We start from the raw sequence: 23,040 nt of genomic DNA, 5'->3' as shown, positions 1-23,040 counted from the left end.
CCACCCCACCCCGCCACATTATTAGAATTTCTAACATTTAAAATGATCTGTTATGTTGAGGATTTTTAACTGTGTGCAGTGTTCTCCAGTGTATTTAACCACTTGAACACCAGCATTGGTAGGTATTGTGGGGAAAGCTTTCTCTGAAAATAGCAGATCAACAAGCTACCCTTGTCGATCTGCTATTTTCAGCGAAAGCTTTCCCCACAATAACAGAAAACAGAAAATACACTAGTATTGAGCCCTGAGGGACTCCGCCTGGTTACCCATATGGGGTTTAAGAGGTTAATTTATTTATGTGCACAATTACTCAGCTGCTTCCCAGAGTTGTCATCATCAGTAGCTAGTCGTGGCCCATGACGCATCATTTATATTCTTGACCATGTTTGCACAACAATCCTAAAAGTCACACACACAGTGCAGGGAACAGTAAGATACATCTGGCCTACTGCCTTACATGGGCAAATATCTCCAACCACTGAGTCGGCTGGAATTTCAACCCGTGACGTCACCGCCTACTACTCAACTCTCCCAGAATTTGGAAAAAGAAGTTTCACTTTTTTGGTGTGGGATTTGAATCTTCTGTGTGTGTTTATTCCTAGAAAGCCGAGGTAAGCTTGAACGATACAACTTCATTTTGTGTGACAGAGTAATGTATACGCGGTGTATATGTGCGTTTGTTCATTTACACGGACACGGCTAGAACGGTTTAGAGTTGTGTTTGGAAGTAGCTTATTATGCTTCACAATGTTTCTTCCTTGTTAGAATGATATGGAATGTACTGTAGTTCAGGATGAGGGCGTGGGCTCACAAACAGCCGTAGCCTTGGCTTGGCTCGCATTAGCGAAAGGAAAGGAAGCGAGGGGGTAAAACTAATAAAAATGCGAGTCGTTAAAACGCCAGCCATCGTCAACTGACTATCCGCTGTAAAGGTGAAACGTTGTGTGTGAATGAACGGGGCTCGGTGTAAGTTTTGTGTTGGTTCTGCGGACCAGCGGCGGCCAGGCGGTCGCTCTGTCTGTTAAACTGTTGCTGTTTTTAGCAGCTGAACAATGCGGAAGAAACGCTGTCACACCGACGACCGCTGCAGAAACATGATGCTTCTCTATCTATCTGCACAGGAATGTTGTGTAGGCCAGTGGTTTTCAACCTTTTTCATATCAAGGTCCATTATTTATTCCGCATTCGAGCTACGGATTCACTGTTTGATGAGATTTAGCCTCGAAGACCCAAAACTTAGAGTATTTTGTTGTCGTTTGATAAGATTTTGTGCTGTATTGATGTTGGTACCATTGGAGAGATAACCGGCAAACGTTGATCAAAATAACAATTCTTCTACATTCTGTAATTGTGTAGACTTCTTGTAAATGAAGTAATGCAGATGTTTAACAATAATTTAACACTTGAGAGCGCAACATTATTCATTTTACACTCTCAAGAGATAAAGATCTATACGGGTCCATTTGGCTACCAACACCTGGAACCCCCTAAGGACCACTGGTGGTCCCCGGACCACTGGTTCAGAACCACTGGTGTAGGGCATTGGTTCTCAAACTTTCATGTCAAGGACCCCTAAATGAATGTTTATTTGGCCGCGGACCCCCACCTGAAAAGATTTTGTGCCAAGGATCAGACCCCCCATACAAGATTTGTGGTGTGAACATTTTCAACAACATTCAGACATTTTAAAGAATGTCAAGATGTTTTGAAAATAGCTGATACCACAGGTCCCTGGACCCCCACTTTGAGAGCCCATTTGTACACTCTCAGAGTTACAACCACAAGGGTCCATTTGGTTCCTATCTAGCCATTTATCTGGGGACCACCTGGAACTCCCTCAAGGACCCCTGGGGGTCCCCGGACCCTACTTTGAGAACCAATTGTGTAGGCTGCTCATAATACAGCCTGGGCCTGTGTTTCTGTACGTACCATGTAGGCACACCTTTACCAAGGAAGATAACTTTGTAAATAAATATATATATTGCTACCAACTGAATTATACGCACCGTATTTACAACAGGGCCATCATTATTACTGAAAATGTTTTGGATGATCCATAATATGATGACCTCGACCCCTTAATTTAATGATTGTCGTGGTCCACCATTGTCAGATGATAAAGTTGATACAAATATCATACTGCACTTGCTGCACACCTAGATTTGACTAGACAGTAGACACAGGCTGTAAATGTAGCTATACCCTCCTAAGAAATGACCATTAACTGCAATATTACAGGCCCACAGGAACAGTCTCTGTTTGGAAGGAAGAGATAAAGGACTCTTTGACATGACAGCCGACACAATAGTCTATTTAAAGGCTCTGTCTATCTGTCTCTAACCAAACTGTTTGGATAACTTTCTTTGTTTTGGCTGGCCTACTCCTTCATCTTATTATTAAAGTGAACAGCAGGCTCAGTGCTAACCTGATGTCAGTCACTATTAGTGTATTTCAGTGCAACCTGTGGTGGTATGTATTACAGTATGTCTTTCTTCGGAAGTTACTCATAGTGGAAGTGTTTTCTGTAGTGGTCTAAATTTCAACTGTACACTGAGATGTTATTTTTAGATACCCCCTGTGAAGCACGCTATGAAAGTGAAACAGTGGTTTCTTCAACTCATACATGGTATCAACAGAGTTACTGTAGAAGTAACCTATGAATGAGTCTTGATCTCAGTACAAGAGTTTGAGTCTAGGTCCCCCGATGAAAGAAGTTGGATAAGCCGTCTAGAGTAGACGAGTGGTTCTCAAACCTGTTAATTTCAAGGCCCCCCAGTTTGGTATTCATTATGCCATGGACCCCCATAACTTTGAGAGTATACAATTGGAACCAAGGGTCCATTTAGTTCCATTTGTACAGTCTTGGACTTATAGATTTGGAACTCCCTCAAGGAACCCTGGGGGTCCCCAGACCCCACTTTGAGAACCGCTGGCCTAGACTTTGGATATTTAAATAGCTAAAAAATGGCAGATAACATGCTGCAAATTCATCTCCCTCGCCTGTTGAAAAGATTGAATATGAATTCAAACTTGTACTTTGATATGAATTTCAAATCAATAAGCTTCCCCTGAGATCTCCTTCATCAAACTGAATTTATCTGTGTCATTCCCACACATTTCTTGAGTTAGGCAACATTAAACAGAGCTGTCTTTTAAAATCTCCTGTTAGGAAGGACACATTTTGACAGTTTCAGCGATGTTCAAGTTTAAAGCCTAGTCCCGCAACTGCCTTTGAGCCCAGCCCCCCTGGTAGGTTTTGTCAAGCTGTTCTGCTACTGTACGTGTTCAATGGCATAATTTTAATGAGCATAGGCCTGACTGGAAGGAACAGATCCACACCCGCACATTCTCAGGCTTAAAACATTAGAGTAAAACATTGTGTGGGTATTTTTTACGTCCTTGGGCCCTATTTCAAAAATAGCTAAACTAGCCGATCTTCATTGGCTTATTGGCTACTTTAGCTATTAAAAAAAAATCAACCTGTGATGGCAGGTTGAAGGTGGCTAGTGAAGTGAATTTACATGAAACATGAAAATGTGTCTATGACATGTGTGTCACATGTAGATGGGGGGGTGGGGGGATTGAGACACTCGGTTCCGATCTGCAGAAAATGTTCAGAGGTGGAGAAAATATGCATAAAATAACTGAATTTGAGGTTAGCGCGAATGCTAGTGGGTGGCAATTGCCATACCCTGGGACCCCAACTGACGCCCCTGCCCTGATCTCGGTTGTAACCCTAAATGAGTACCGTATTTTCCGCACTTATAATCCGATGCGCCTTATATATGTATCAATATTGGTTTCCGCACTTTAAGGCGCTCCTTATAGTGCGCCTTATAGTGCGGATGCGCCTTTTAATGCGGTGCGCCCTATATATGAAAATAATACATTTATTGAAGGTGCGCCTTATACTCAGATGCGCCTTATAGTGCGGAAAATACGGTAACTGTTTTCTTTTTCATTGCTAAAATGCTGTGATAATATTAATGCAAATGCTCACATCTATCATGTCTTAAAACAATTGATGAAATGCTTGGTGATGAAACAGCCAGTCACTGAACATGTGAATTTAAAAGCATTAAACGGTGTGCCCATTCAACTCATTGCTGCTAACCTTTACGTTTATACCAAATGCGCAACGCAAAGTGTTTGTTAGGTGTGCCGCCATCATTTGTGTCCATCTTTAATGGCAAACTCAGTCTATTAGTGAAATAAGGTGGGAATGTCATGTTTTGTATGTTAAAGGACAGCACAGGGTAGCATACAGAAGTGTGAAGTTTATATTAAAAGTCACACTGTGTAACATTCATTTTAGTAGTCTGTTTTGGCGACATCTCTTGTAGCTCCGTAGTCATTACAGCATTTGTCTATCTACCAAGGAAGGCTCAAAAGGAATGCTGCGGCAGGGCCCTAGTGCCCGAGGATATATATTGGAATGTAACATCACATCGTCAAAAATGTTATTTATTAACGCTAAAATAAACAAATAATTACATTTCGGGTACATTTCGGTACGTCATTTCGTGAATAAAAATAGAGTTTAATGGTGTTTGGAGAAGTAGTCAAAAAACCTACAGTATGTATGTATGTATGTATGTGTGTATGTATGTGGAATGGTTATTGTGAAAAATATACCAGTCAATGATAACTTTTGTTTAATTGAAAAAGTTACACCTTATGACTTTAATCTCCCCTTGCCTTAAGAGCAATGAACATAAAGTAAATTCAGTTCTTAATTTTGTTGACTGAACAGTTATCAGTCAGACCCATAACTTTATTATATCAGACTAGACTACTCAGATGATTCATTGTACATTGACCTCCACGCCCACAGGTCTGTGCAATGACACGTTAGTTGTTTTCTGTGTAATGTGCCATATATAATCCCATATGGGATGGGCCAAAATGTTGGCATGACATGAAAATAAAATGTTCATTCATTCATTCATTCATTTGACACAAAGTTATTGAGGCAGAGAGATATGCCCTTTATATGGCCTACATTGAAAAATGTTGTGTATTGACACTGGCATTAAAGAACCATACCGGTGGTCTGGCATATTTAGCCCTACTACTCGGTATACAGTAAACAGTACTTGGCACTACTGTCGCTGCCAACCATTTTCCAAAGCATACTGTACCGTAGTTTGTTTGATTTTCAGTATGGTATCAAATTCAACTTGCAGAGGCTTGAAACTTGCTTGATGGGTAATCCAACACACTACACTTCATTGCACTTTATTTTTTTTTCAACATCATGATATTGTTGTGTTTTAAAGTAATGCATTTTAAAGTGCGGATTCATTTGAAAAGTGTAACCAAAATTGGTCCCTGGAGAAAAGATTGATTTACGATTGAAATTCAAATGTGCATTACTTAGGCCAATTAACTGCACAATGATGTTTAGCCAACATTGTCAATTAGTTAAGTTTGATAACTTTTTAAAGACTTTGGAGAAAACGTAAGCAAACACTCAATTGAAAAATAAAGCCATTAAAGGAATACTTCACCCCCAAAGGACTTTTTTGTATCAATTAGTCACCATGTGAAGCCTTGAATTCATTGAGAATTTTTCTTTGGCCACAGTCCCTCACTGTGAATGAAGATTCCAAAAACAAAGAGAATACTTGAAGAAAGTATGGCTTCAAAATTAACCGCAGCAAAACTGTATCAAAAATCTGTTTATAAACTCCAAATAAACTCTTGCAGTATAATACATGTGTCTTGTATCCAGTCTGTGTCCTCATTATTTCCAAAATATTACTTTTTCACTGAAACTTTAATAATTAAAACACTTCCGGTGTAGACAGTGTCTTGCACGAATGAGGAACGACTGGACATGCGCTAGGGGTTCAATGTGAGCTGAGTTCATTCATACGGACATGCGCGCTCAGACACGCTCCTTGCTCGTGCGTGACAGCATTTATTCCGGAAGTGTTTAAGTTTCTCCATTAATTCAAGGCTTCACAGAGTGAGAAATTGCTTTAAAAAAAAAGTTTAATGGGAAACTTATCTTTTATTATGTATAATAGTTACGGTATATGGCCGAAGCTGTGAACAGACATGTATTGACGCTACTAATTCAGAATGTCCAGTCCAATCTATTCCACTGATGAATGGTACTGTTCTGGAAGCAATTTCATTCGTCAGAAGAGGACACGCTTATACTTATATGCGAGTCGGTGTTGTGTGCCGAAAATAGCAGATCAGATCTACAACGTCACAGATGCGTTGTGAGTTTGTAGATTTGTGCAACCAGATATAAATCAAATATTACTGTATTACTGACTGATCTGCACAGCCAAGTATAATTCATGTATTACTGTGACTGTTGACCTCTTCATCCAGCTTGTACATTTAACTGTGCCAGATGAGTAACACAGAGCTCTTTTTTCTAAGGATCTCAGATATCAAAGTCCAGTGACCGAAGTCTTATCAGCTGGAAGGCCCATTTAATCCAGAGAGGAGAAAAGGTATGCCAACTCTTTCTCTGCTTTAATCTGTAATGCTGTTATATGTTGGTCGTCTTTATTTTGGTCTGACCACATTGGAAATTAATAATGTTGATATTTTCCCTGTGCTAGGATTAGGATCTTTGATCCATTTTTGTGAAACCTCATGTCAATAGCACAATTAGAGAATAGAGCTTGTGAATGTAACATTTTAATACAAATCTGGGAAGGTTGTGGAAATGTACAAGCTACTACTGTTAATTCCCTCGAGCTAGGCATTCTACCCCAATTGCTCCAGTAGATGGTCTGTGTACTGGTCACTGACCAATACACAGAAAGATGGAAGAACTTAATGTATTTGCAAACTTCTATGTTTTAACAAGAAATGACCAAAGTCATAATAAAGCCGCATGCGGCAGGCTTTTTTTGCCCCAATCTTTTCATAGACCTGATTACTTGTTTTTTGGATTGCTTGTTTCTCTCGCCAAACCTGGCAACGTTTAGCGTCGCAGATTAACGCTCTAATGTTTTTTATATAAGTGGTGGCAACATTTTGTGACACCGCACGGGTCTTCCCAACAATAGCTAAGATTGAAGTCAGTGTGAACATGGCCAAATAATAACTTAATAGCCAAACTAGGTCTAATGAAGCATGCTAGCATTTAGGCTAACCCTCCTGCCTGAAGCTCTCTCCCTTTCTCTCTATCTGCTGCAAAGAAGGAGAGGCGGGTGCTGCAAAGCGCCGTCTCCCCATTGGTGGGAAGTGTGAAGGACAGCCAGGACAGCCAATGACACTTAGGTGTCACTCAGGTGTCGGACTAGGACTAGTGCTGTCTGTAGAGCCGCTAGCTTTCAGCATGCGGCTAAAAACAGTGTCAAAGAGCACATCCAAAACCAAAACACGGGTGCATGGCCGACCCATGAAAACAGAGCATATGAGCTTCCATGCAAATTGGAGCCCTCATCCCAAGGCAACAGTGGCCTAAAAGTTAGATTAGTATGCTTGCAACTGGAAGGTTGCTGGTTTGATTCCCAAGACCGTCAAGAAAAATCTAGACCGGGTTTTTGAATGACCAACACTTAGTGCCCAACATTGAAGTTCCCTCGAGCAAGGCACTTGAACCCCAACTGCTCCAGTAGAGCTGCTCTGTGGCCAACTGTGGGTGTAGTATGGACAGCTTTTTTAAAAAGATTTATTTTTGGGCTTTTTATGCCTTTATTGATAGTGAAGGGAAGTTCAGGAAACGGGGAGAGAAGAGATGGGGAGTGACACGCAGCAAAGGCCGTTGGGATCGGGACTCGAACCCGCTTAGGCTACATTAGAGCCTAAGTGCCCGGACCGCTAGGTCAAACAAGGTTCTTTTTTATCAAATGTATTTTCAGACTGAACATACTTGTATGTTTCATCTTTTCAATATTTCAGTCTTAAAGATATCACGGCAATGACCTGTGCTCTCCAGGGACTTGGATAAAGGACGGTCTACTGCCACTGTCTGTTACATCCAATTCAGGCAGTGCCTTGTATTGTTCTCTCTTGTCTGCAGTTAATATTGCCATAACCTCCACTGACCTACTGCTCTCATGGGGAGCAGGCATACTTTAATTATACCTCCTTAATCACTGGAAGACATTCTATATGACAGGATGGCGCCCTCACAGTAAATGGGTTATCATTACCTGTTAATCCTGTCCTGGTGGTTTGATTAATAAAGAGGGATAATGTTTCTGACTGTATGTGAATGCGCTTATACACTCCTTCCTCTTTCTTGCTCTTAGACATACATTTCAGAATGCATGGACTTCAAGATGACATGCACTGCTGCCAAACTGTGCACAATGGTTTGCAGGGCATCATGTATGATTTTTATATATAGGCCTATATACTGTATACTGCCATGTGCAGCTGGCAAATATGGTAATTGGCCTTTTGGTCTAGCTCTTGATTTATTGAATATACAATCCAGCTGACTTCAAAATAAGATGTAACATACATCTGTAAAAATATAATTCTTTATCGTTTTGGCCAATTTTAAATTGTTTTCTGTTCAGTAGACTGCTTGATTTAGAAGCATTACGTTTCTGTTGTGGCTGAAAACGAGGCTCCATCCATCGTACTGCCAAATCCGCGGCAGCAAATTCCCATTGCTGTGTGCCTCTGTCTGTTCTGCCTGGCAGGCAGACACTCTGTTACCCATCTTAGGTCAGAAGCAAACGCAAATCAATCGTGAACCGTTCCCCTACAATCATCATCATTATTATTATTATTCCTCATGAAAGGTATGCACCACCGAACCAGTAGCGTTGAGTGACTCTGGCATGCCAAATAACACATTCCCGGCGAAAAGCAAACTGAATTGATATTGCCCTCAATACTACTTTCCTCATATTTTCTCCATATTTGGAAATGTTTACCTCCTCATGATGTGGCTCACAGAGCTTGGGGAGAGGGGATGTGAGTCACTGTAGAAGGGTTTGCGAGGGCTTCTCTCCCTCACAAGGGTGAAGAAGAGGAGCCATCCAAGTAGACTGACATCCACTAAACGTAGTATCTTCATATGCTGCAGTGATCTACAGAGGACTTGTGAGTATCATGCTGTGCTCATCATTTCTATATATAGTATAGGTCACCTACAGGTCCATTTTTACACTCTCAGTTAAATGAACAATTTGTATTTTATTGTGCAAATTCGGGGCTATCGGTTTATCCCTGTGAAAAAGACTGCTCGCCAAGTCTTGGCAATAAGTGAGACGTGCATATGTGTTAATTGTCTCTCTGTTCTAGTTGCCTCTGTGCCTCTGTGTTAACTTGATCATTAGGCTTTGCTCGCTAGTAGTTGCCTCTCTGTCTCTAACTTAAATTTATGTCAATTAACTTTTGCTCACTAGTTGGCTCTCTGTCTCTAACTTGACTTATCTTTGTATCAATTAACTTTTGCTCACGAGGCATTTCAGTCTCTGCCAGCTAAGATTTAAATGTTTTATTCTGTGATGACTGATTATACTCTCATCATGCTTTATTCACTTTGATTGATTTGTGGTGAAGGTCAGCATGGGGGCTCAGTTTGGCCCTATGAACATATTTGATGTGACACTGCAGGGGTTCCTGTGGAAAGGAAACACCCACAGAGTGGCTAGTTTTACATGGTTTTGCTGAGGAAAAGATGGACATGATGGAATGAGTTTCATGCTTGCAATACTCATCCTGGCTCATCCAATATTTAGTAGTTCAATGGTCTCTGCTGTTTTCCATCAGTGAAATAGGCTGTTCTTGATGGGAACCTACTGTATGCAAGTTTTTTGTTTTTAAGGCATTTCAGCATTTTTATTAGACAGAGGACAGTAGTGAGACAGGAAAGCAGTAGAGCGATGGGAAGAGACATGACAGGAACCACACTCAAACTCAGGTCCTTGTGACTCACTAGGAGCATGCGGTCAGTGCTAACTGGTGATTCCACCGGGCACCCCAGTATGCACGTTTTTTGAGAGAATATTATATTAGTATATACAGTACATATGAGCAAATCAACAATTTAGGGGAAGAGGGGGGGGGGGTCACCTACAACTTAACCCTTTGAAAAAACATTGAATAGCGCTGTTTATCTGTAATATTGTAAGAGCTTATGGTCAGTGATAACTAACTGGGTGATCAGGCACTGATGTCCAAAAGTTGAAGTCTGGAATTATAGAATGGAAATGCCATTAACGATTCTGCTTATCTGGTCGATACTTTTTTGATTCCCTGATTGATTTCTGATACATTTTAAGTTTGGAAGAAGAGTAGGTCTACACAGGTTTACATTTTTTATCTCCGACTCCGAGTTTTAACACAGAAATAGTAGAAAAGGGGCATGCGTGTCTGCTAAATAACATTTAAACATGTTAATATAAATGACATTGCTCCTTATCTTTTCCTTGTCAGCAGCGTAGACACGACGTCATTGTTTTGCAATGAGCAACTGTCAGAAAAGCATGCAAGAATTGATGAAAGGATTTGATAAAGCTCGGAGGCATTAATGTCGATTTTCAGAGTTAACGATTCCGATTCTCTTAACGATTCCGGTTCTTGATTCCCATCCTCAATCTTCACCACTCTGACCTTTCTCTTGGCTCTTTACGGAGATGTTTGAAGCATTACCGGCAGGCACCTCACAATTAGCTTTCAAGCACACTTCACAAGCAGAGGGGAATAGGTAAATGTGCCGGAATCTTACACTGCAAAGGCTGACGTTGATGTCTTTAATGATGTCATGGTGTGATAATCTAATTAAGTTTATCTTAAAGTTACACAAGGGCTTTTATCGTCTTTCATCCCCAGGGATAGTCAACCCATTTGCTTCACAGTCTATCAGTCTATCTTTATTCCATTTTTCTCTCATTTTTAGGAGACGCTCATCATATTCTACTGATTCCATTCTATTTACAGTATTTTATTTTAAAACCAACTTCCTTGGCTAGTTCAGTTACAGTAGTTACTGAAAATGTATTGGAAACTATGAAGGCCTGTATTTATAACTGAATATTTTAATTAATTTCAACTTAATAGGCTGGTTTGTGGTTTCAGTACCAATGGCTTAACTATTTGTTTTTCACCTTATTCACATACAAAACATACATTGTTTTTTTTTCATCATTTCATCATACATTTCATCAATGTATGCAAATATATGTGACTGATTTCAGATGAGTTTTGTTTTAACTGGCATTTCTGTAATCCTGGTGCAAACTGTCTATAACTGTCTCCTGTCTATAAACTTGCTGTAGACTTACAGTATATTTACCAATGGCAGCGCTAATAAAAGTTACATTTCATAGCTTGAAGAGATCTAGCAAATCTGCTACATCTCGATATCATCAATAATCACAATGTATGAGATCAAGATTACTGGATGACATGTCTGACACCATCCTTGGAAAATAGGCTTGAGACATCATTCATAGCTCAAAGTAAGATCACGTAATGAAGATGGTTGTGGGATTTGATCTCAGTAACTCGACTTGTTTGATAAACAGTCAGCAACACTGATCACAGTATCACATTAGTGTCTGGCAGGCAGGGCATCTCTTCAAAACTCTCTGAAGATGACATAACCCATTAAAACCGGGAAAGCATCCGTTTCATTTTAGATCTCAACCACTTCAAGCATTATTTTATACTTTGGCTATTCAAAAATAGCAGCTAACTTTGCAAATCTTTGAATCTTTATATATATAAAAATAAAGCAAACATCATAAAGGTAGGGTAAGGGTAAGTGATATTTTTTGGATTTCTTTTTTTTTGGTTAAAATTTAAAGTACTATATTCTGATAGTAATCATTGCTACAGTGCGTTTGTTTGGTCACAGGGTTCTCTCCAGCTCTTTAGTAAACTAAACAGAATATAAGTATAAGCATTTTCAGGTAGGTGACACATTTTAAGCCAATCAGGAGAGAGCACTGAAAATGCATTTTCTGTTTAATAAAGAGCTGGGGAGACATGGGAGACTCCTTTTACTGAACAAACACTCTATAGCAATGAGTACTATCAGAATATAGAGCTATTTAACATGTATTTTAACTAAAGCAAATCACTTACCCTACCTTTAACTCAAATCTTTGCTTCTGTGGGTCCCTGCAACAAAATATTTTGAGATGGGAACTACTGACATAGCAACATACGTTTTTTCAGAAAAAAAGTTAGGATTTAGAAGACATTTTTAGAATCGGCCTCAGGTCTTAATGGTTTAATCTGTTCTCACTCCAGTCTGCTGGCCCTAATTTCAAGATGTTAGTATCTCCAAATTGGGGGAGTTTTGTTTCTTCCAAATTAATCTTGTCAACAAGTGAAGGCATGGCTAACACTTAACAGAACTAAGTAAGGAGACTCTAGCTAAAGAGGAGGCGATTATCTGTATTATTGAGAATCACTTTAGACGTCTGATTGGTTTCTATTTTTGTCTCTTGGCTGCTGTAGAGCTAATGATGCCTTACAAAGACTTTTCCCAATTAGAGATTCTGGGTGATGACTGGACATTACTTTTTAACCTTTTTAACCACCCCTTTTCCAAAAAATAGTAAAACATGTGTTGTGATTTATTTTTGTTATAATAACTAGAGCAGGGGTCTTCAACAGGGGGTCCGGGAGCCCTAGGGGGTCCTCAGAGTTACTACAGGGGGTCCGCCAAATCTTTGTGAGATTTTTACATTAACCACTTCAACCAAGAATCCCTATTCTGAGGAGAACTTTCGCCAAAAATAGCATATCTACAAGCGCACAACACCTTGCAGTGCGAGGCGTTGTGCGCCTGTAGATCTGCTATTTTTGGCTAAAGTTTGTAAGTGCTTGTTGGATGCTTGTAGGACGCTTGTAGATCTGCTATTTTTGGCTAAAGTTTTGTAGGTGCTTGTAGATCTGCTATTTTCGGCAAAGTAGTTTGGTGTAGGGGGAAAAAATAGCAGACTAAGTACAGAGTGAAAGGTCAGGTTTACTAAGTATTGTTTTTAGAGCATGGTTAAATGTCTGGAAATACACATTAACATGAATCTAACATGATAGTGCTGTGCTGTGAAACAAGTCTATGAAGTTGCCGATGAAATCTATGAAAAAATAAATATTTTATACAATATATAGTGGGGGTCCCTGCTTTATCTCGCTCTCAGCCAAGGGGTCCTTGGCCTGAAAACGTTGAAGACCCCTGAACTAGAGGTTTGGGCCGCTTTGCGGCCCTCACATCTAGGCCCGATCAGCTACATCACAGCTACGTTGCACCAGTGATCCAACTGATATGGCCATATATAGAGATGCGCAGTAGGGTGGGGTGCTGTGGCTAAAATGTGCTAAATGTAGTTTTATATTAACTGTACAATATGTAAGGGGAAAGAAGCCTAGGTATTAGCCAGAGCACTGATCAATAGTCTGTGGCAAGTTTGAAGGCAAATGGAGGGATCGTGTGCTGACCAACCCCGAACGTACATTGGTGGTCATTTCAATTATAGCAGTAGGATGTTTATGGAGTATTATAAGTGCTGGCCATAATGCTCAGTGGAACAGCACATTATAACTACCAGGTAACACTTAGAGGTCGAGTCGATAATGCATTATAATTGCATTTATAAGGCTTCATAACACTCCTTATAAGTAATTATGCATAAGAACTTATAACAAAGACACTATAACTGACCAAGCTATGTACTGTTCCACTGAGCTTATAATGCATTATGACCAGCACTTATAATACGTCAAACGTTGTTATAAGTTGTCATACTATCACTTATAATACGTCATAAACGTTGTTATATGTTGCCATACATGATTATAACCGATGAGGCAAACAAAGCCAGCATGTTTGTATGCACTGTATGATGGCGTTAGCTACATTTGTCCTAAACTTCAGGCTTAATTTACTTCATGTAAATAAACTTGTTGTATTTCTTTATTCCTCTGAATGCCGTATCCCTTACCAGTGCAACACTGAAGATTTAATTTAATAGGGTAATAGGGGCACGGTGGCGCAGTCAGTAGTAGCGCTGTCGGTAGCGCTTTCGCCTCACAGCTAGAAGGTCCTGGGTTCAATTCCCCCCGGGGACGCTGTGGCTGTGTTCTCTCCTCCGCGTCATCAGTGCCCATACCCTAGGTGGGGTTGGCGAAAGGGCCTGTGTTTGCATGTTCTCCCCATGTCCCCTAGGGTAGGTACCCTCACAAAAAACATGCAGTAATCCCCTATACTGCCTCCCCTTGGTCAGCCCGGGGCACCTGATGGAGTGGAAAGGAACTGGTTGGATTAACTAACATGTTCCTTCCACGCGCTACGTTCTACCGGGGAAAACTCCCCCTGTCAGGTGATAAGAAGCGGCCTGCTCACTCCTCATGCATTGAAGGAAGTATGAGCTCAGTTCGGGGCTCTCCCCAGGCTGGCAGAGGGAGAGTAGCGAATAGGATTACAGATTAGGCAATTGGCACTGGGTGAAAACATTTGTTACAAAAATTGTGGGATTAAAAAAAAAAAGAAAAAGTGCTCCTCGGAGCACAGATCTCCGCCAGGACAGGTACATTATTGTGGGCTTCTGGTGGCGCTATAATAGGCCAATGTGAAAAGGGTACCATTTCTTCTTACAATATTTGCCTGATGAAGACCTAGAAGGTCGAAACGTTGCAAAAATAAGTTTCTTGGAGCTTGAGAACAGTGTGCGGACTTCCTTCTTCCTTTTCCACCATTTCTTCTTAGGCCTTTCACGGCAATCGGACACTGCATTCATGATTTGAGGCTTTTTGTTCCAGAAATGTATTTTGCTAAATTAGACCTGCTGGTGGCACCATAACGGGCCAATGTGAAAAGGGTGGCATTTCTTCCTCGGCCTAGCGGGAATGTGCGTGTGAAATTGCACGGAAAGCGCAAGCTGCGTTCATGATTTGACGCATTTTGTTCAAAACGGACCGATCCTGCTAACTTTGGAAGCCAACCTTAGCCAAAGAGGATGGAATCTGGAAAATCGGACAGATCCGTGTTGATCATATGACTATAGAGATACTGTGTACCGGTTTGCATGACGTTTGGATAAAATAAAATATGGGTTTTGCACAAATTGGCCTCCTGGTGGCGCTATAACAGGCCCATGTGAAAAATTGGGGCAGAGGTTATGAATTGGCATCCAGGGAATGTGTGTGTGCACAGTTTTGCAGCGACCGGGCCAACGGTGCCTGAGATTAGCTGCTCGCAGACAGATGGACGGACGGACGGACAGGGGGTAAAACATACTGTCTCGCCATGCCTTTCGGCCTGGCGGAGACAATAAAAATATTTAATTTGGATGTTTGAAGAATTGTGGATCCTAGACAGTTGTTTTCAGAAGCTGCACTAACCTCTAAAACCTTTTTGTGCTTTGTACGGTTCAAGTCATTCCTCATTCATGTAACACAGATGCATAGTGAAGTGAAAAGCCTTTTTCTTGGGGTCACAGAGCAGAACAGAAACATAATACAATGTAAACAAGCTGTATGGACAATAAACGCAAAAGATCTTTTGGTGAATTATCATAGAATGGTAGGTAAATGCATATTTTGTGTTTCCTATCTGTTCTTCTTACTATGTGTAAGAAGAACCTGGCATTCCCTGAGATGGAAATGGCAGCAAAATCCATATTATGGACTAATGTTTTGTTCTCTCTTCAAACTAAATGGCCAGAAGAGTATTCTGTGAAATAGCTTTAATGAGTTTGTTTAGCACCTTTGATACAAAACTTGCAGCTCAAAATGATTTACATTAAAGAGATAAAAACATGAAACATAGATTAAAAGGAATCAAACAATAAAAACAGTGCTTTGCATAAAACATGTAAAAAGAAAACACAAGCATGCTGAAGCATCTGTCTGTTTTGTCTGTCTGTCTACTGCATCTTTCTATCCAACTGCATCTATCATCCAACTGTATCTTGCAGTACTTGTCGTATTAATAGTAGAAATAACATTTTATCATTGAATAAGCAGGTGTTTCCTTGTCTTTGTAAAGACCAGCACAATACTGTACATCCAGTGGAATGCTTTCGTGACATTTCTTATGACTCCCTTATCATTAGGGATCAGAGTTAATTAAGTGATTAATCTCAGATTAGGCAGAGACTTGAAGCCAATGGAACACTAAGAAATATGACTGGTCCACAAACCTACCAGTTTAATGTCAGATGCTTGCTTCATGTTAATGTAATGTTGGCAAAACACAGAGGTATTATTGAAGTGTTTCCCAAACAATGGGTTGGGACCCATTTTTGGGTCACAGGCCAATTTTTATGGGCCGCTTTTGGATCTCGCCATTTCTCTAATTTCCTACTGTACTATCTTATCTTCTTATATTAAAATTGTCTTAACTCATTAACCGCCAGAGTAAAACATAGTCTATAGCTGCCCTTGCCACTAATCTTTGAAAAATAATAGAATATTATTCTTCACATCTAGGGTTGTCCGATATTGGCTTTTTTACCGATAACCGATATACCGATATTGTCCAACTCTTAATTACCGATACCGATATCAACCGATACCGATATATGCGGGGATTATTGTGATTAGGGTAAGCTCAAATTTCATATCACACACACCATATACAGTAAGAACTCCTGTAACTTATTTATAAAGCAAAAAAAAAAAAAAAAAAAGGTTTTTTTTTTTTCAAAAACCGATACCGATATTTTCCCGATATCAATTTTTATTCTAATATCGGCCGATAATATCGGGAGGCTGATAATATCGGACATCCCTATTCACAACGATCCATCCATCAATCGTTTTAAAAGACGTACCCTAGTCTAGTAGAATCGAGGGAGGGGGGGAGCGTGCTGTCGCGATAATCTGTTCCATAGTTATTGGCAGTTGAATTTAGGTTGTTTTCGCCAAAAACAACAGAAAGCATCCATTAGAATGGTAGTAAATGTGGCTGTTTTTTTTGCGATCACGTGATCTCCTGCTTCACTGGGAGTCAAATGGTGACTCATAGGTTAGCGAAGAGCGGCATCTAGCGTACACACTGAAAACACCAGTACACGCCAAAACACGTCCTTGGCGGTGTGGGCTTTGGATTGACACACGTCAAAACACGTCATTGGCTGTCAAGGGAGGACCGGCCAGCTGACCACGTCGTCACGCTCAGCGTGATCTAATATCAGAGTGACGACACTAGGGTTGACTCCCATTGTAAGAATGGAATGCAGAAATGCTTGTTCTCAATGAGGAAGTTCCAATGTTTGGAACTACAGCCCATAGCGGCCCGCTTTGCAGCGAGATCAAAGCGTGTCGTAACTCTCTCTCTATGGATCTGGTCACGCTCATTTCTGACTTAGCCATAAACATATAAGGAGTTCCCAATGCAGTTTCGCCCAAATATAGAGTGCGTTGTCTAACCTCAATGTGTCGTCATGGCATCAGGAGCAAATAGACCAGTCACCTCCATATATGGGCACAAAAGGGGGCATGCCCATATATGGGAATATACTGATGACATCAGCGATCTCCATATATGGGCAATTGGGCCCATATATGGGCGGATCGGCAGTGAAACGTAGGTGTGAGGGCAGCGTAGCGGCCCGAAGCTCTAGTTAACAACAAAAGAAATTCAATGAATTTAAAACACTAAAAATATATTTAAGAAATAATGAAAATGTCTCACACAATAGCTACAAGCTTATAACATGTTGCGATGCGTTGTGGGCTTGTGCGGCTACTATCACTATTTTGGGTCCTGGGGAGATTTTGGGTCCATTTCTTTTGGGGGAGATGACTGTTGTGTGGACCTCCCTATAGGGGGGCAGAAGTCTGCTCATGGTCCACTTTGTGTCCATGTGGACAATCTGGACATACAGTATAGTGAACCTTAAGCAGATTTCCGCCTAGGTCTGGTCCTCCATAGTTTTTTGGCGATTATCAATTGGTTTTATGAACTAGGCTTAACTGAGAAATGCTTCTCATAGGACCAGTGTCAGACATAATACACTGCATTTGCTATTTCCTCCCAAGATAATTTTACATCATCTGCTCTTGGCAGTCTGTTTGAGTTGCTGTAGATTTGTTGTTGATGACTCTGCACCTCCTGCACAAGGAGATCAGTTTGCTCTTGGGAGAAATTACGTTTCCGAGGCTTTTCTTCCATGACACTGTAAAAATTACCAGTGCAGCACTCTGCTCTTAAAGGTAATGAAAAGCGATCATTTGATTGATGATTGATGATTTAATCCACCTGCAACACACCCGCTGATAATATATTCAGCCAGTCCAACCCACCTCATCACTGCGCCTCGGGTACTTCACCCTTCCCCAGTCTGGAAAATACAAAAGGTCTGTCACCAGGCCAAGCCCCTCACCCCCCCACACATCATTGTGCTTCATCCCGGTTCGCCTGTTTCCCCAATGAAGATCTGCTAGCTTTGAGACCGTGCTGCTCCTTACACACAAACCAAAGTGGTTTGAATTGATTGACATTGCCATCCAAATGTTTTAAAACGATATAATACATAATCAAACTAGAAACGTGTGCTCCTCGGAACACAGGTCTTAGCCAATTGCCTAAAATTACTCATATGTTCATCACATGACCTCAGAGATAATGTGTACCGATTTCTGTGAGTTTTGGACAAAATCACTTTCTGCTACTGGAGTAGTGGCAGAAAGTGTGTTTTGACAAAAATACACTATGGCAGAAAATGTAATCTGGCACAAACGGGGCCTATAAGTTGCATCATGATCCAGGGAATCCAGGGGAAAACATATGTTGTTTGTACGACAAAACGTGAAGTTGGCTGATGTAGCGCCACCATGAGGAGATTTAAAAATGTGGGGATTGAGGTTCTTCCTTGGCTTATTGGGAGTGTGTGCGCAAAGTTTCCCAGCAATCAGGTGCTGCATTTTGTGCAAAACGGGCTACCCTGCAAACTTTGAAAGTCAATCGGAATAGAATCCGAAAAAAATCTAACAGATTCATTTTGATCACATGACTACGGAGATAAGATGTACCTATTTGGACTGTGTTTGGCAAAGAAAATGCAAAATGGTGTTCATTTTGTGAGGTGGAAATGGCCGTGGCCTATTTGGGAAGTTGCGTAGTGATCCAAGGAATCTAGGGGGAAACTAATTTTGATTGCATGACCTACTGTTCAAGAGTTCAAGGCTAAAACAGGGATTTGAAAAGTCTAGGGTGGCATTTCTTCCTTGGCCTAGTGGGAATGTGCATGCAAAGTTTCACGGCAATCGGACATGTTTTGATGATTTGAGGCATTTTGTTCAAAAATGTAGCCAAACGGACAGATCCGTCTTGATCATATGACTATAGAGATAATGTGTACCGATTTGCATGATGTTTGGACAAAATCTGTAAGAGTAATATACAAATGTGCAAAAATCGGCAGGCCGATGTGAACATTTTGGAGCAGAGGTTTTTACTTGGCCTCCAGGGAGTGTGCCTGCAAAGTCTTGCGCCGATCGGTCCAACAGAGATTAGCTGCTCAGAGACGGACGGACGGACACAAACGCACACCGACAGACGGAGGCTAAAACATAGTCTTGGCCACGCCTTCGGCTTGGCGGAGACAAAATAATCTGGTTAATTAAAAAGTAATAAACCTTTCATTTTAAAGCCGAAAATATGCCATTTTGACATTAGGGTGGCACTAGACTAGATGAATGGCCTTGGTTTCACATTGGTGTACAAAACTGACATTTTGGACTGAGGGTAGTGGGTATGTGCGTGCGCAAAATGAATCATTGGTGTGGACTGGGCTTAATGGTACAGGTTTAAGGTTAAACCTGCCTGATATAATTGTTCCTTCCCTTGATGTGGCATTTGGAGTGTCAATGCTAAGATAAAGCAGCATCCGGAGTGATATAAGGAGGAGATTTATTGGGTTGTGGAAGTAAATACCCTACTTAGTACAGTAGTTATATGATGTTTGCAAAATATGAGCTGTTAATTTTCTACAGCGACAATGGATTTTGCTGTGTTATGTTTGGTGTGATGAGTTACAAAACGTGGGAGCCACAGAAATACCATGAGAGCAATTATAACTGTTGTTCCTTCTTGCTTGTATAGCAAAGAAGTTGAGTATTTAACGTGGAAAGTGTTGAGATGTTTGCAGGTTCACATTTACATATTAAAAGTTGCTTCAAAACATTTTTAAAAAGTTAGCTTGTGACATTTAAAAGTCTCAGGTCTCTGAACTGATTTAAAAGCCTCTTAAAGGGTACACAAGAGTGTTCATATTAAGTGGAAGTGGAATAGTGAATGACTATTAATAGCTATAATGGGATATTAAATATATGAGCAAAGTGTTATGGGTTCAAAAGAGACTGTACAGTAAAAGCCTCTTTATAGCAGGTGTTATTTGCATTATGGAGCAATTCTGCAGCCATTGTGAGGTTGAACTTGGCAGAGGTTTTGCTCTTGAACTTAATTAGCCTACATGTATGTGAAGAAAAGCTAAGAATGGGTGTAATTGTATGGCAAAAAAAATAATTTCCTATGTTTAATATTAGTTCTAAACATATGGAATTTGACTGCTCCCGTATAAGTTAAAATTGACTGCCTAAGGCTATTCATATTCAAAAAGATGATAATGTAGTATTTGTGGAGCTGAATGCCCGTTGAAACCTTTGTTTATGTAAACACATATTTGGTTTGATTATTCATAAAAGTTGTCAGACTAGAGCAATTTCGTTTTTTACTAGATTTGTAGCTGCAAAGAAGCACGTGCACGTCGTGCAGTAAATATGATCTAATCTCATCACACCATGACACCACATCTCTATTTTGGGCATGTCATTATAGGTGAAAAAGTTCAAACAGAAGTCCAAATGAAAAAAATTACAATTCTAAACATAGTGAAAATGATCAATCTACAAGCTCACAACGCATCGTATCACAACACATTGTGAGCTTGTAGAGCTGCTATATTAGAAGAATATAGGGCTTAAGTGGTTAAATGAGCTGCATGTGTCAGTCGACTGGCACACGAAACATGTGCATGTTTCACGTGGATCAGTGACAGGATTAATTGCCAACAAGTCCCCTGTGGTCCAGAAATGCAATTACCTACTGACCCAAATCATTCACTTGGCTGGAAGTCACTATCCCTTTGCTGGCATAGTTATCCCTGGGAGTTTCTCTTTTCACATAATCTCGCTGTAGTCCTATCTAAGAGTATCCACTTCTCTAAGGGCGCGTATAATGACTGATCTCAGGGCAGTATTTATACAAACTAGAAAAAAAAGAAATGATGAGACAGATAAGATTGTAAGTGTGATGATTTCATACTGTACCACACAAGGTTATCATCCGTATGTATTTTTAAGAAATTCCTCACTTGTCCATTTAAGTAATGAGCAAGTTATTACCAAGACTGTCCACTGTAAATTCATCACATTTAAAGGTCAAGCATGCTTGATAAAGGCCAGTGTCAGAAAAGTCTAATAGCCTTATTACACTGCCAAGAAATTACTTTAGTTCTTATGTCTTGGCTCATATATTGCGTAGTGAAAACTTGTAATTGAAGAGGTCATTAGACAGAAAGCATTATGAAAGGCCTGTGTAGTGTCTACCAGCCAACTAAAACTTAGAGACAAAGTAGAAAATAGCTCTGTTCCTAACTGCTGATTACACTTTAAGTCCATTAGCAGCCTCACTCATCTACACTTGTTAGAACATATGATAGAAAACTCATACAATATGAACCTCTTATATGCATATTTATCAAAGGCTTTATTATTCATGTTATTATTATAATTCTTCACATGATGACTGAACCTCTCAGTTTCCAAAGCCATGCTTACAGCACAAACTGTTAAAAGTTCTACCTAGCAGTATATCTGCGATTGTCACAGACATGGCAAAATTGCTTTATCATGCAATGAAGTAGCATTATTGATCAGGCAGTGATGAACATGCTGACCTAATTGTCCATTGCTGGTGTGCTATAAATAGCAGGTCTCCAGCTTAGTCAACGGTGTTGGCATAAATAAATAAAACTACAAGGTAGCCATTGTAAAAGTCTCATCTCATACATCTAAAACACACTACAGGGTAGCCATTGTGAAAGTCCCATCTCATGCATCTAACATACAAAAGTACATTGAGCACCATCAGAATTAAAGATGTTCTAAATCATTCAACAGTTGGTTCCGGTCAATTAATGTGATTGGACAAGAGGTATTCATGAGTGGTGATATACAGTACAATCAGTTAACAAACTTTTTTTTAGAGCATATCGCTCCGCTTTGTGTAGTTTGCATTAGTCTGTAATTTACCTGCTAAATTGTGGTTGACTGATTAAATACAGTACTGTATGTTGCTTAGTAACATTTTCTGCTGATGGTGTCCTCGAGGAAGAAAAACATCATGAACAAAATCAACTAGACGCGTCGCAATTCCGGGGAAATTGCAGAGTGTGGTTGCGCCGACGCGGTCGGGACTCCAGTAATACGCCGGGAGGAATACCGTCGGAGACTGCGCCAATTACATCGTCACGTCACTCCTGAGATCGCCTGCGTTTCATTTTGAGAGGATTGATCCCCCAAAAATCATGTTTTTGCATCAAACGGTTACATTTCGACCATTCGTGGCGCCCCCTATGGATCAAAGTAGAAATGCTTTTGGGGATTGGTTTAGTATACCACCCTCGACATGTGATTCAAATTTGGGATTGACCGGACGTTTTGTTCGTGATTTATGGCATTTTTGGTCAAACGGGCCCCTCCCGCTAACTTTGGAAGCCATTTACGGACGGACGGTACGGACTATCAAAATTCCGCTTGGATAGGTTTATCGCATGGGCTCAGAGATCATGTGTACCGATTTGTGTGAGATTTGGAAAAAAATTGAAGGAAAAGGAGCAAAAAGTGTGTTTTGAAGAAAATTCAAAATGGCGGAAAATCTATCCTGACGCAAATGGGCGTGGCCTATATGGGGAGATGCGTAATGACCCAAGGAATCCAGGGAAAAAGAAATTTTGATTTTACGACCTACGGTTCAAGAGTTATAGGCCAAAAGGTAAAGTGGGCTGTTATAGCGCCACCATGTGGCCGACTGGTGTGATTCTTTTCATAATAATTTCGCAAAAAACTATTAACCTCCCCTCCAAA

General features: G+C 40.4%; 1 protein-coding gene across 6 annotated transcripts in view; it reads left to right on the top strand.

Moving 5' to 3' along the window:
* Positions 1 to 415: 415 nt before the first annotated feature.
* lpp (LIM domain containing preferred translocation partner in lipoma) overlaps positions 416 to 23,040 on the top strand; it is a 180,990-nt gene continuing 158,365 nt past the window's right edge. For 3 of the 6 annotated variants that reach the window (XM_084067814.1, XM_084067818.1, XM_084067813.1), the window contains exons 1-2: positions 416 to 611; positions 6,400 to 6,473. The gene's annotated coding sequence lies outside the window, so the exon portion shown is untranslated. Of the gene's footprint in view, positions 612 to 6,399; positions 6,474 to 8,982; positions 9,034 to 23,040 lie in introns of those variants that run through there. The other 3 variants (XM_084067817.1, XM_084067815.1, XM_084067816.1) reach the window with 2 other exon arrangements.

Source organism: Gymnoscopelus microlampas (genome assembly GCF_963454915.1).
Source record: "Gymnoscopelus microlampas genome assembly, chromosome: 9".
Classification (NCBI taxonomy): Eukaryota; Metazoa; Chordata; class Actinopteri; order Myctophiformes; family Myctophidae; genus Gymnoscopelus; species Gymnoscopelus microlampas.
Note: the sequence above shows the minus strand (reverse complement) of the source record. Positions and strands in the feature narration are given on the sequence as shown.